This window comes from Athene cunicularia, assembly GCF_003259725.1.
Source record: "Athene cunicularia isolate RWA chromosome 5 unlocalized genomic scaffold, athCun1 chr5_part1, whole genome shotgun sequence".
NCBI lineage: Eukaryota > Metazoa > Chordata > Aves > Strigiformes > Strigidae > Athene > Athene cunicularia.
Genome location: NW_020799101.1, coordinates 39,694,187 through 39,706,342, shown reverse-complemented (window position 1 = coordinate 39,706,342; position 12,156 = coordinate 39,694,187). Strand labels below are relative to the sequence as shown.

General features: G+C 37.6%; 1 protein-coding gene across 2 annotated transcripts in view; it reads right to left on the bottom strand.

Annotated features, from left to right (window-relative positions):
- TTBK2 (tau tubulin kinase 2) overlaps positions 1-9,168 on the bottom strand; it is a 103,664-nt gene extending 94,496 nt beyond the window's left edge. For both annotated transcript variants that reach the window (XM_026849265.1, XM_026849267.1), the window contains exon 1: positions 9,039-9,168. The gene's annotated coding sequence lies outside the window, so the exon portion shown is untranslated. The remainder of the gene's footprint in view (positions 1-9,038) is intronic.
- Between the last annotated feature and the right edge of the window lie 2,988 nt (positions 9,169-12,156).

Below are 12,156 nucleotides of genomic sequence, written 5' to 3'. Positions count from 1 at the left end.
AATGATAAAAAAAACATACTATAGCTGATTGATAAAAGATATTGATTAGACAAGGGATGGGTTTTAGTGCCTGTATCTGGCTTCAGAAATGACTAGGAAATGCTCCTAATAATCACACTCAAATAATTCTACACCTTAGATGCCACGAACCAACACATTAATACACATCTAACCTCAAGGCTATTTTTCTCTTAATGAATCTGGTGCAGGCATCCAGGGTCAGGTTTTTAACAATGAAAATTCATAGAAAGCATGTGAACTCACTGATGGTCAGGTGCTGCAATGCTAGAGTTTGAATACAAAGAAAACTTTCATTTAAAAATTGTTTGTTACCTCTGGCAGCAGCAAAGCATATGAGTGATTTTTCTACAGATGACAGGAAAAAAATTTTAGGCTGCTAAAGGTCTGAGCATCAAGAGAAGCAAGGGTGTAAACAGCCACAACAACTGTGATTTTCATATCTACTTTAGGTTACTTAACAGAACTTCAACACTGTGTTTAATTTAGCCCCCCCCCCCCCAAAAAAAAAAAAAAAAAAAAAAAAAAACCACACACAAAACCACCAACCCTTTCTCATGAACAGCCATAAACAATTGCTGTAAAACAACTGGGAAGACCTACGACTGTCCTTTCACAAATAACTTATAATGTAAAACTAATGAAAACGTGGACAAGAACTCCTATAATGCTGTTGCCACCTTAACCTTCTTTTCACATTCCTAAATGTTTGTGGTCAGATATTCTTCCACATAGCTTCATAAAGTATCTTTGAATTTTAGATAAATTCTAATCTTTGATACCTTTCCCACAGAAAACACATTAGAGAGGGAAATCCCTATTACACGTAATACCATGCATGATTTTTTGTTCAATTCTTACCGCTGGATTAAGACTTTTTGCTTTCCTAATTACTTTCAGCACATACACATCTATTTTTGGTCTAGCACTACCTGCATACAAGAAAGAATGATACAAAGACTTCTACAGCGTTTGCTAGGGAAGCGATCACACACTTTTGCTGACATAAAACTTCTTTCCCCAAGAGGACTAGGCTTTTACCACATTATTAAATATTTAAAACCCTACAAGACCCTACAGTGTAGGGAAAAAATCAGGGTAGAAGTATGCTTTTTTAATCCATTTGTTGGTCATTAACAGTTGTCAAGCCTGACAAAAGGACAACCTGTCCCTGGAAGGCTTACTGAGCTCAGATAGCTGGTGATGGAAACAACACAAGAAGAGATTCACATTTCGGGTGCATTTTCAGAAGTTTCACTTAATAGTTGAGGGCTTCAGTATTGAAGTGCAAGAAGTGTTTTTAATTTGCTTCAGTCCAGTAGCGAGTAATAAGAGTTCATGAACTAATAATAATTGTTCAGTAAAAATTTTAAAGCTGAGAAATCAAAAAAGCGAGAGGTTTACATCTTACTTTTAAGGAAAAAAAACACCTACTGATACAGCAATAGTCATACTCTCAAAAAAGGAATGTAGTTCAATCAACTAACTAGAGATTACATTTTGTGTCTGTGAAATAAAATTGCCATGCATATGGTAATACATAAGAAATGAAGCACACTTATTAAAACATGATATGGATTTAAAATCAATTCGTAGAAATCATTTTCCATCACCATATTCAGAGACTATACAATCCAATTCAAACACACAAATCCTAAAAAAATAAAAATAAACTAATCTTCTATTGTTTGCCTTGTTTTAATACATCTACAGCTGCCTCCCTCAGGTTCCCTTATTTATTAATTCTGATTCTTTGCTCTAACCTATGCAGCATTGCTTTGCACTGCACAGAACAGCAGTCATCTCAAGAAATTCAGGCTGTTGCCTGAGAGCCATGGAGTCCTCACAGCAAAAAGGCATCCCAACTGCTCACCGGGAAAAGCCTGAGGAAAAGAAATTAGATGGGAAAAGGGGAGAAGGAGGAAGACACCAGATGTTCGAAACACCTTCTAGGGCAGTGGCACTCCTTTGTCTTGCTTCTCTCCCAGTTCTTATTACTACTTCCTCATAATTGCTAATGAGGCCACCAAAGCTCAGGAGCTTCTACTCTGCATCAAGACTCTGAGGTATATCTGCATCAAAAGAAAAATTAATGCAGGGAATCAGGAATGTAGTATTCTTTATAATACTGGTATGCTAATGTACTTTGCAATAAAAGAATATTACATAACATACTTTTTCATATATAAACACATATCACATATATGGTTTTACATTATATATATGCATATATGTTTACATTATATACATATATATTGTGTACATTACATATACACTAGTAAATATTTTATGGGAATACAGAACCTTGTAACTGTATCAATAAGGATTCATGTCTTTAACTATAATGTCAGAACATTTGGCAATGTAGCTACATATAGATCCAAATTAATAATGTTTACTAAACAGGCTAAGGTATTTATAAATAAGTGAATTACTAAAATAAAGGGCTTTACTAATAATTTTAAATGGTGTTATCACTAATCATCTTTAAAATACATATGAGAAAAAAGTGATATGGGGAAGAAGACAGAACACAGGAATTATTGAGATGTAGAGGAAAAAATGAAATTACTATCTGTAACAAGCTGGAAGCTGTTTATAGATGTTATTTTCCAAGTTCATCTTTGGAGGCTGTTTTATAGGGTTCTCTTGAGTCCAGAGCTGAGATGACAAAACAGGCGCTTTGTGATAACTGTTAAGCTACAGGCAGATTGGTTTTGCCCTTTATACACTTCCTGAAAGTTCACCAAGATGCACAGTGATCACTTAAATTTCACTTTATAGTGAAACTTTACAGAAGTGCATTGGAAAAGTTTCTCTCTGTTGCTTGAGGATGTTACAGATACATTCGGTCTAATCTGGATGACAAGGAACCTGCTTGTGATGAGTTTAGCGTAACTAGGGCTGTTAAAAAGCCAGGAGCTGTGGTTCTGGGAAAACTTTCACAGTACAGTTTTCTTACGGTATAGGTAGCAAATACATAAAGGTTTTCTGTGCAAGTCCCGGGATATAATGGTATGTGAAAATGAGATGCTACAGTCAGTGTTAACCTTCTTTTAGTAGCAAAGCAATTAACTCCTTGCCTGGGCAGCTCTCAAACACAGGCACTCTGGCTGGTTGGCTCTCCAGGTCAGGGCGCTGAGGCTGGCAAGCGCTGGCAGGCAGCACCCGGGTCACGCCAGCATGGCTGGCAGCACCCCGCAGCCTTGCTCCCCGGCCTGTGCCCCCCAGCCCAGAAAGAGAGGCGGGAGAAGCCAGGTGGGCATCCCGAGCACAGCAATGAAGGATCAGTCCCTCAAAAAGGTCAGGGAGACATATCGCAATGATGTATCTTCTATTCCCACGATAAGTATGAGTCAGATGCTACTAAGCTAGACAGGTTGAAAAGAACACATCTGAATAATTTTTATTTAATAGGAATTTTCAAGGAGACTTCTGATTTATCATTGCAGATTCCAACAGATTCCTGAAACATCAAAAGCTCCAGATGACCATTATGTTAATGTTTGGAAAGGATAAATAAATTACTTTGGTAATTACGGGCCATCAGCTTGGTATCAATTCCAGACAAAATAGAGGACTTAAGAATTAAAGGAAGACAATTACTGCTATTCAGCTAGGTTCCCATTCTCGTCTAAATTAATATTTTACGATGACATTACAAGTTTGACATATAAAGATAATAGTTATTATGGCATTTATACTTCTGTAAGAAATCTAAGTTTGTACCACACAGCACAGTCTGTTTTTAAGAAACTAAAATGGCAGAAAATCAATAGATCACACATTAAATGATAGGTCCCAAAATATAACTGAGTTAACTGAACTAATATTTCTCTAATTGGTCCCATAAGAATCAATTCCTGCTTTTACACTGAGGCATTTTTTACCAGAAAAAAAAAAATTATAAAGTTTGTAGTTGATACTGAGATCGGGAAGTGGTATAGAACAAACTGCATGAACTGTTTAATGCACTGCAATCAAACGACACATTTCAACTCAGACGAAAGAAGACATTATGCATCAAAGAGCAAAGAATAAATGGAAACATCACCTAACACAATACAGATAATCAGTCACTTTTCATAAATGCATCTGCTGCAGTGTTAAGGTTATGACAACTACGGATGAGTAGGCATATAAATACTAAGGGAAATCGTAATACCTCTTTATCCGCTCATTGTAGGATTGTGGCTAGAATATTATATCCAGTTCTGGTGTTCACATTTCAAAAAAAGATTTTTTTAAAACAAAAAGATGCAGAAAACCAAATTATTAAAATACTGGAGAATATGTATCAAGTGTCAGAATTGTGAAGCTCAATTCCTACAGATTAGCTAATAAAAATAGGTTTAGGCTCAAAAATTGCAAGAGATCTTCATTCTGACATACAAAATCATACGAGTAAAATTTTGAACCTTTAGATTACTTACAAACATAAAAATATCTCCAAGGTCTTTAGTCAGTAAAGATATTCTACTATTAAAATACTTGATGAATTTCAGTTCTTCAATTCTTAAAAAAGACAGCAGAATGATTTTCTATATTATATGCAATTATTCAACTACTGTTAGTACGCATAATCAAGAGAAGTCCTAGGAAGCTGGTGTTCTGCACAAAGTTAGCCTGAATAACCACAACAGTTCCCTTCGTCTTAAAGCAGTCAGGCTAAGTGATGAGTTTTTTATGTTTGAAAATTAACTACACAAGTATATTTCATTATGAAAATACAATTATCTCAGGCAAATTTAGTATGCTGAGACTGTCCTAAATCCACAAAAGTACTTTTCAACAGTACAGGGATCAGTTGAAAAACTAAAGCATGGCAGAATGAGGAGGCATAAGATTCAGTAAGTTTATGTCTTACAAACACAGGGATCAAGAGATTTTCAAAAGTTACATTAATTTCTTACACATCAGAAGAGCTAACAGTGAAAACTCAGATTTTTAACTATCTGCCAAACAAACACAAAACTATTCGTAAGGACACAACAGCAAAGTTTCCCAAAAACAATTAGTCTTTCATTTCATCCTTACTTAAAAAGTATTACCTATTGGTATCACTTGCTTTAAGAAATACTGGCTATGTGTAAACAAAAGACATTCAATACCAAATGTCTCAGAATTAAAGCTTGAGCTTTAAAATAATCCTGGCTGTATGTTTGACCTATAACCTGCAATATTTGTATATTTTGAATGTTTAAACACTTTATCTATACAAATAAAATGTCTAAAACTAGAAGTTTTATTTCAGATTTAGTTTTACAGATACAGAAACAGTAACACAACACCATAATAGCAAAAAAGTGTAATAACCCAAAAATAATAACAGTATTCTGTAGGTTCTTGAATTTACTGATAAGAAAGGCAATTCTATCAACACAAACTATAAGTTTGTTTGAGGTTTTTGGTTTGGTTTTGGTTTTGTGTTTGGTTGTGGGTTTTTTTTAATACACCAACAGTCATTAAATTTGCTGTCGTGGTTTAAACCCAGCCAGCAGCCACACAACCACTCACTCACTCCCCACCCCTATCCAGGGAATGGGGGAGAAACTGGAGGGGTAAAGGTAGGGACACTCACGGGTTGACACAAAAACAATTTAATAATTGAAATAAAATAGACGTAATAACAACAGAAAATACCAATGGGTAATGCACAATGCGACTGCTCATCACCTGCCAGCTGATACCCAGCCCGTTCCCTGCTTGCAATCCCAGAGAAGAGAAGATCCTGGAAGAGCAATCCTGGAAACAAGAGCTCCTTGCTTCCCAGCCAACCCTAATTTATATACTGAGCATGACACTATATGATATGGAATATTTCACTGGCCAATTTGGGTCTGTTGCTCTTGCTACACTCCCCCACAGCTTCTTGTACACCTGCAGGCAGGCAGGGCACGGTGAGTTGGAAAGTCCTTGACTTCTTAGCAACAACTGAAAACATCAGTGTATTATCAACATTCTTCTCATATCAAATCCCATACTGACTCCAAAACACAGCACTATTCTAGCTACTAAGAAGAAAAATTAGCGCTATCACAGACAAAACCAGGACATTTGCTTTAAGGATATTCAATTTTAAATTGTGATGAGATACTTCTTCATTTTGAAATTATTAAACAAAAATTTATTTTTACTCTGTAAGAGAACATGGTGGATATACAATCATATGGCAAGCAGGGTTATGAGATTTCTACTGAGAAACATGAAACATACAATGATATGGGTGAAATCTGTGTACTTTTTTTATTAATACTAGGAACTAGAATAGTAATAATACAGGTAATAAATAAGAATATAGTTATTGCTACTCTTAAGATCAAGATTCCGACTTTTACCTCTTTCAAAGAATATAAAAGCACATTATATGTCAACACCAAGTATGAGCAATATCATACTACTTGTATGGCAGGCCGTGGTCCTGATTCAGACCATAAATCAATTCTGTCCAAACCTTTACTCCAGGAAAAAAACCATTTCAGGGAGCCATTACATGTCAATGCAGGTCCTCACAACAGAATTGATGTATTACCTACCAATCCTAACAAGCCAGCCCAAGCACAGTTGCTCCCTGATTGCAGAGGGAGGTCAAGGAAAATTGACTCATCAAGGGCAGGTTAGCCCAGTCTTTGGAGATACATACAGCAGCACTGCCACACGACTGAGGTATCCTAGGCTCAAAACTAATGAAATACATAAGAACAATATGGGCAACCGGGAGAAACATTCAGCCTGAATTTAGCATCTAGACCAAATTTCCTTCTAATCAACAGAGAAGAGAGTGCAACATCACCTCAAAGCAGCCTTTCAGATAAAATGTTCCTCTTGCTTCCTCCCCAGGCTGACAACAGGCAGAAATACCTATCAGCTAAGCACCCAGGCTACGGAAATAGAAGGGATTTGGTTATGACTACTATCTCAGCTAGACATTCAGGGTGAAGTCGCACAGAATAGCATGAGCTAGCAAGAGTTACAAACCTATCTCAGCAAAAAAGCAATATAAACAACTCCCTCCTTACAATCATTCTCTGTCAAGTTAGCGAGTTGAATCAGCGCAGCTCAGAGATCAATGGGCACTAGAAAAGGCACAGGCAGAGGACATCATCATCCACTTATAAACAGCAGCCAGCTGTTAGACTGGTTCGACAATAACGTGTAATTTCATCCGCAGGAGCTAACACATGAAAAATATGATTATATGTATGTATATCTATAAATAAATGACAACCAGCACCAGACAGTCAATAATGGAACTTCTTTCCTGCATACATCTGCTTTACTGTGGGAGGCTCACAGCTTGCCTCTCAGCTTCAGCATTGATATCTTGGTTCTTGCCTAGTCAAGACAAGAACTGACTGGGTTAGCTAATACACTTCTACAAGACCAATAAATACTTTATTTATGCTGATCTGTCTTGTGATTCTTTCACAATTTTTCTCCATCCAGATGAACTGTTCAACAGGTTTCCCCATTGGAAACACCATCTTGCTCAAAACTGCAGAACTATCATTTCACCCAAGTCACAATAATCTCTAGAGCTTGACAAAACAACAGATAAGCTTCATGCAGAAAAAGGATCATGATCCAGTATCAATTCCCCTCCTTCAGCTCTCAGAGCATGACATGTCACTTTGGTTTAGGCTGATTCAACTTAGGGAATTATATTTTGATTTTATTGACTACCAGAAATGGAAAATCGAAGTGTCACGTATAAAGGCAGGGCATTCAGTGAAACTCAAGGAGTAGCACAGTCATTCCTCATCTAACACAATTTCAGTCAGTTGACAATGCCCATTCTGGATCTATTTAACTCAGGATGCTGACAAATGGAGAGATAGGAAAATAATTCATTATTTCAAGACAGTAAATAACATAACACTATTTAAAATAACAATACAGATATGTTCTAAAAAGTCACCAGTTTGATGCTGAAAAGAAGCATGCTCTATTTATCACCCCCCTTTATTTTTTTCAAATACCTCAACACCGTGAAGCTAAACAGACATACTTAATTTGTTCAGAAGCTCATCCAGAGTGGCATTTGAAGCATTACTACAGCAGTAAACTTAACAGCTGCAACAAGACACATCCTGCTGATACACCACACATCAAAGCAATCTCATTTTTACTACACTGCTGAAGAACACTGTATCAAGTAAGTGTTGCTAATACCCTCACAAAACCTTAATACCCTGAGAGACTGCATGACAGAAGCAACAAACATTATCTGAGAATTATCTGGGAAGTGACAGAGAGCAGAACGAACCCTCCCTTTCAGAACCAATAAGCAGTTACTGACTGGAGACAATTCCCAAGTACTGAAGAAACCCTACAAGACAAGATCTTTCTAACTGTGGATGTGGTCAGTGGAACAAGTCTATTAACATGGGATACAATTTTTGTGTAACCTCAGTTGTGAGAGAAGTGCATCAAAAACATAATAAAATTATTCCCATTTAAACAGACTAGGAGAACACCAACCTTGATCATTTCAAGTTTTTCCTGATGTGAGCTCCACACAGTAACATGTCCCTGCCACAAGTAACAAATCCCTTTGCAATATCCAGATATTTAAAAAATGGCCTCATATTAAAAGATACTTCACATCTTTTACAAGCTCTCAAAGCAAGTTCAGCGAATTTCTTTACACATCAGACAGCTCTGCATTGGAAAAAATTACTTTCCTCACCAACGCCATCAGTGAGCTGGTTAACTTCATCCATGAAAACTCAGCCAGCCTTCAACCCTTCCAACTACTCAGAAGCTTCTCCTGCACTCAAATGCAAGGCTAAGCAACATGCACACATTTCTCTTGAAAGGAAGAATTACCGGATGGAGCTTCTCATCAGTGCAAATAACCTAATTCTCAATAATTGATTAATTTCTTCAGAGACAAAGCAACAGCATGAAATAGCATTTGAGCAATGCTTTTCATCACAGAACTGTTCTCAACCCTGCAGCCCAAGAACCAAAGAAAAACATGCCTGAATGTAACAATTAACACATTTCTGAATTCTTACCAAGATACAGTTTTGTTAAAAACGCTAGACTTCTTCAGTTTCCCAGCTTGTGCTCCTTCTCCTCTCAAAATCAAGCTTTCCTTTCTCCCAAGAATATTCCTCAAGGTTTTCAAAGATTTGCCTCTGTTAACTGGAAAACGAGTTTGAAGAATAAGTTACTAAAAGTAATGACTTGCACAGCTTCTCAAAAATGGGAAAAAGATACTCAACCAGATCAAGAGGTGCAGCGTCAAAAGGTCAGACTTTATTGCTTGAATTTTCCACTACTTAGGAGTCAAGATAAGTGATCTATAAACTAATACAGAAAAAAACCCTATAAATTTAAACTGCTGAAAATGGCACCTCAATTTCATAAGCAGCTTAAAAAAACAAGATACAGTTACTAAAAGCCACATTATAGTATTCAGTGTTTCCAGCAAAGAGAGGAATCAAACTTTATTCTACCAGTGTGTGACACAGAATACACTGCAAGCATTAAAGCACTGTATTAGTGCATGGAAAGCAGGAAAATTAAACTGCTCTGGTTTATTTCCTCTTCTTAAGGTTAAAATGTTTAACTCCCATTTAAGTATTCTAGATACTAAACTGTTAAACAAAAGAAAAACAAATAAAAGATTAACCATTTGAATAAGTTTCATCCAATCAGGGACAAAAAATTGACATGAAGAAATTTTTAAACACAACATGATCTGTACATCTTGGATTCCTTAATGTACACTTTGCATCTACTCAGTTTTGCATGTTTTAATTCCTGACCATCTATTCTTTAAAAACTGGCCCATCAGACCGATCTGTCAGACCCATGGCGCAACACACTGCTCTGTGAGATCAATCAAATGAAGCTCAGGTTTCTCTGACATGAGGAGAGAGTGCTTTAACAGGATGAGGGAGGAAGGACAGTGACTGGTCCATGGACAAGGACGCATCCCTGTGAGACCACTACGAATCCTGGTGTCTTGTACTGAAAAGGCAGCTGTTTCTCCTCCCTCTAGCCAAACACAAAGGCTTTGTGTAGTGCTTTCCCAGAGCAGGAGAAAGACAACACAACACACAAGAATACATAGAAACTGTCAGTCCCCTGTTGTAGAGTATCAATTCATTCCCACTAGATAAACAAGTCTTAGCTAACACAGAAAACACAGTAGTATATCAACATACCATACAGCGCAACTTCACACACTAAACAAACGTTTAACGTTCTGTACACATATATCTAGAACTGGTAGAAGCTAATCGTTTAGAAATCAGCTTCACACAGGGAAAACTCCACTCATCTCTCTGTTTTGTCACACTCAAAAATTTTTCTTGATTTAATCAGTCACACTGGACAAACCTCTCTGGAATTTGTGATGTTAGAGGTAACAGAGCCTGCAGCATGCAGCAGCAGTACAGCAACTACACCAAACCTAACCAACATCATGACATTCCAGTTGCTCAATTTGCTCTTCTCATTCTAACCCCGTCGTTTCCAAAATAGGAAGTTCAAAAAGATGCTGAACTTCAGGAGCATAATGGCACATTAGATTATATACACATAAGAGAAGAACAAAGTATTTGTCAGAGATAACTTAATCCATCTTCACATTTTTTAAACTACAGTATCTTGATACACTATTTTCAAAATAACTTCTCACCCATGAATATACATAGTACTGTAGACAAAGCTTCCTACATACAATTTTTCTGACAAGCAAAACAAATATTAAAAAGCATACTTCTGGTTTAACAAGCTAAGAAAGTTTTAATATTTCATTAAATGCAATTCTCACTGTAAAACAAAGGAATCATCGATAAAGTATGTTGTGCAATTTAACACGGAATTAAAACATTGGATATCTTTGTACCATGAGTTCACAACATTAAGATCCCCCCAAAAATTTCCCAAAATCAAACAAGCACAGCAAAAAAAGCACTAATCTCTTGTTTTCTCAGACACAACTGCTAAACTGAACTAACATACCTTCAAGCATAGCATGTGTTCACCAAAGACATGGTATTAATTATGCAGAATATCTAAAAATTCTACTTGTTTTTTCCAGAACCACAATATGGAAACTAATCACTCACTTTAAGGCTAATGCAATTTTAAAATAAAAAGAGTATGTGTTATTTTAAAGCTCTCAACCTTCCTGTCAATATAGCTTACTAACTCTGAATATCTGAGCTGAAATTCAACTGGTTCTGCACATACAGTCTAACTAGGAAAGCCATTACAACCTATTTTATAACTCATTTTCTATAGTCCTTTCGGCTTAATTATAAATACAGTAGGAGGTTCTCAAAAGGCTGTGCTATAGTCGGGGTCTTTCCTTTGTGTCCACACCTCCTGCCCGATAACACTTTAATATTATTAATATTCACAAATCCATCCCCGTTCACACTAGCGGTTGTTCCCAAGTGCTCTGGCTCACACGAGGTTAGAAACCTCGTACCGATCTTTGTCCTCTCGCTGCTTTTGCTCTAAAGTGACAACAGAAGTACAAGGATGCAGCTGCAGCTCCAGAGATGATCTGTAGACTTAGGAGCAAGGTATCTCCCCGTTTGCTTTTTTTAAAAAGCTCTAATTATGCATAATGATGTTTTTTAAGTTTCTTCCGTACGCACTTTATATGTTTACTATTACCACCGTAGCGAGGGCATCTGCGGCCTAGCCAGGCATATCTGTATTCATATATTGATGCAACTGCTGTTAATGGCTCCAGCACTTAAAGCGCTAGACGGCAGCCACTGATTCCCCATCCAGCCTTGCCCACACAGGCACCCGCTACACGCACGCCACGATTAAGAACTGGAAATATAGCTGCAGCTATTTTAAAACAGGGCTGTTTCGCCACCAGAACACGTAAATATCTGGACCGTTTGCCTTCTTGCAGCAAGTGGGAGGGACAAAAAAAATCTCGTGCCTATAAATTTGATTTCTCCGTAGAGGCCGGGGCGGGGGTGACTGCTGCCGGAGCCCGCCAGCCCTGCTGACCTTAACTCCGCAGAAAGGATCGCCCCGTCCTGCCCGCGCCCACCCCGCCGCATTAAGCCCCTCTCGGGGCGGCCCGTGCTCCCCCCGAGCTCCCGCGCCCGGCAAACTCCCTCTCCCGCGGGGAGAGAAACCGCGACGCGGCTC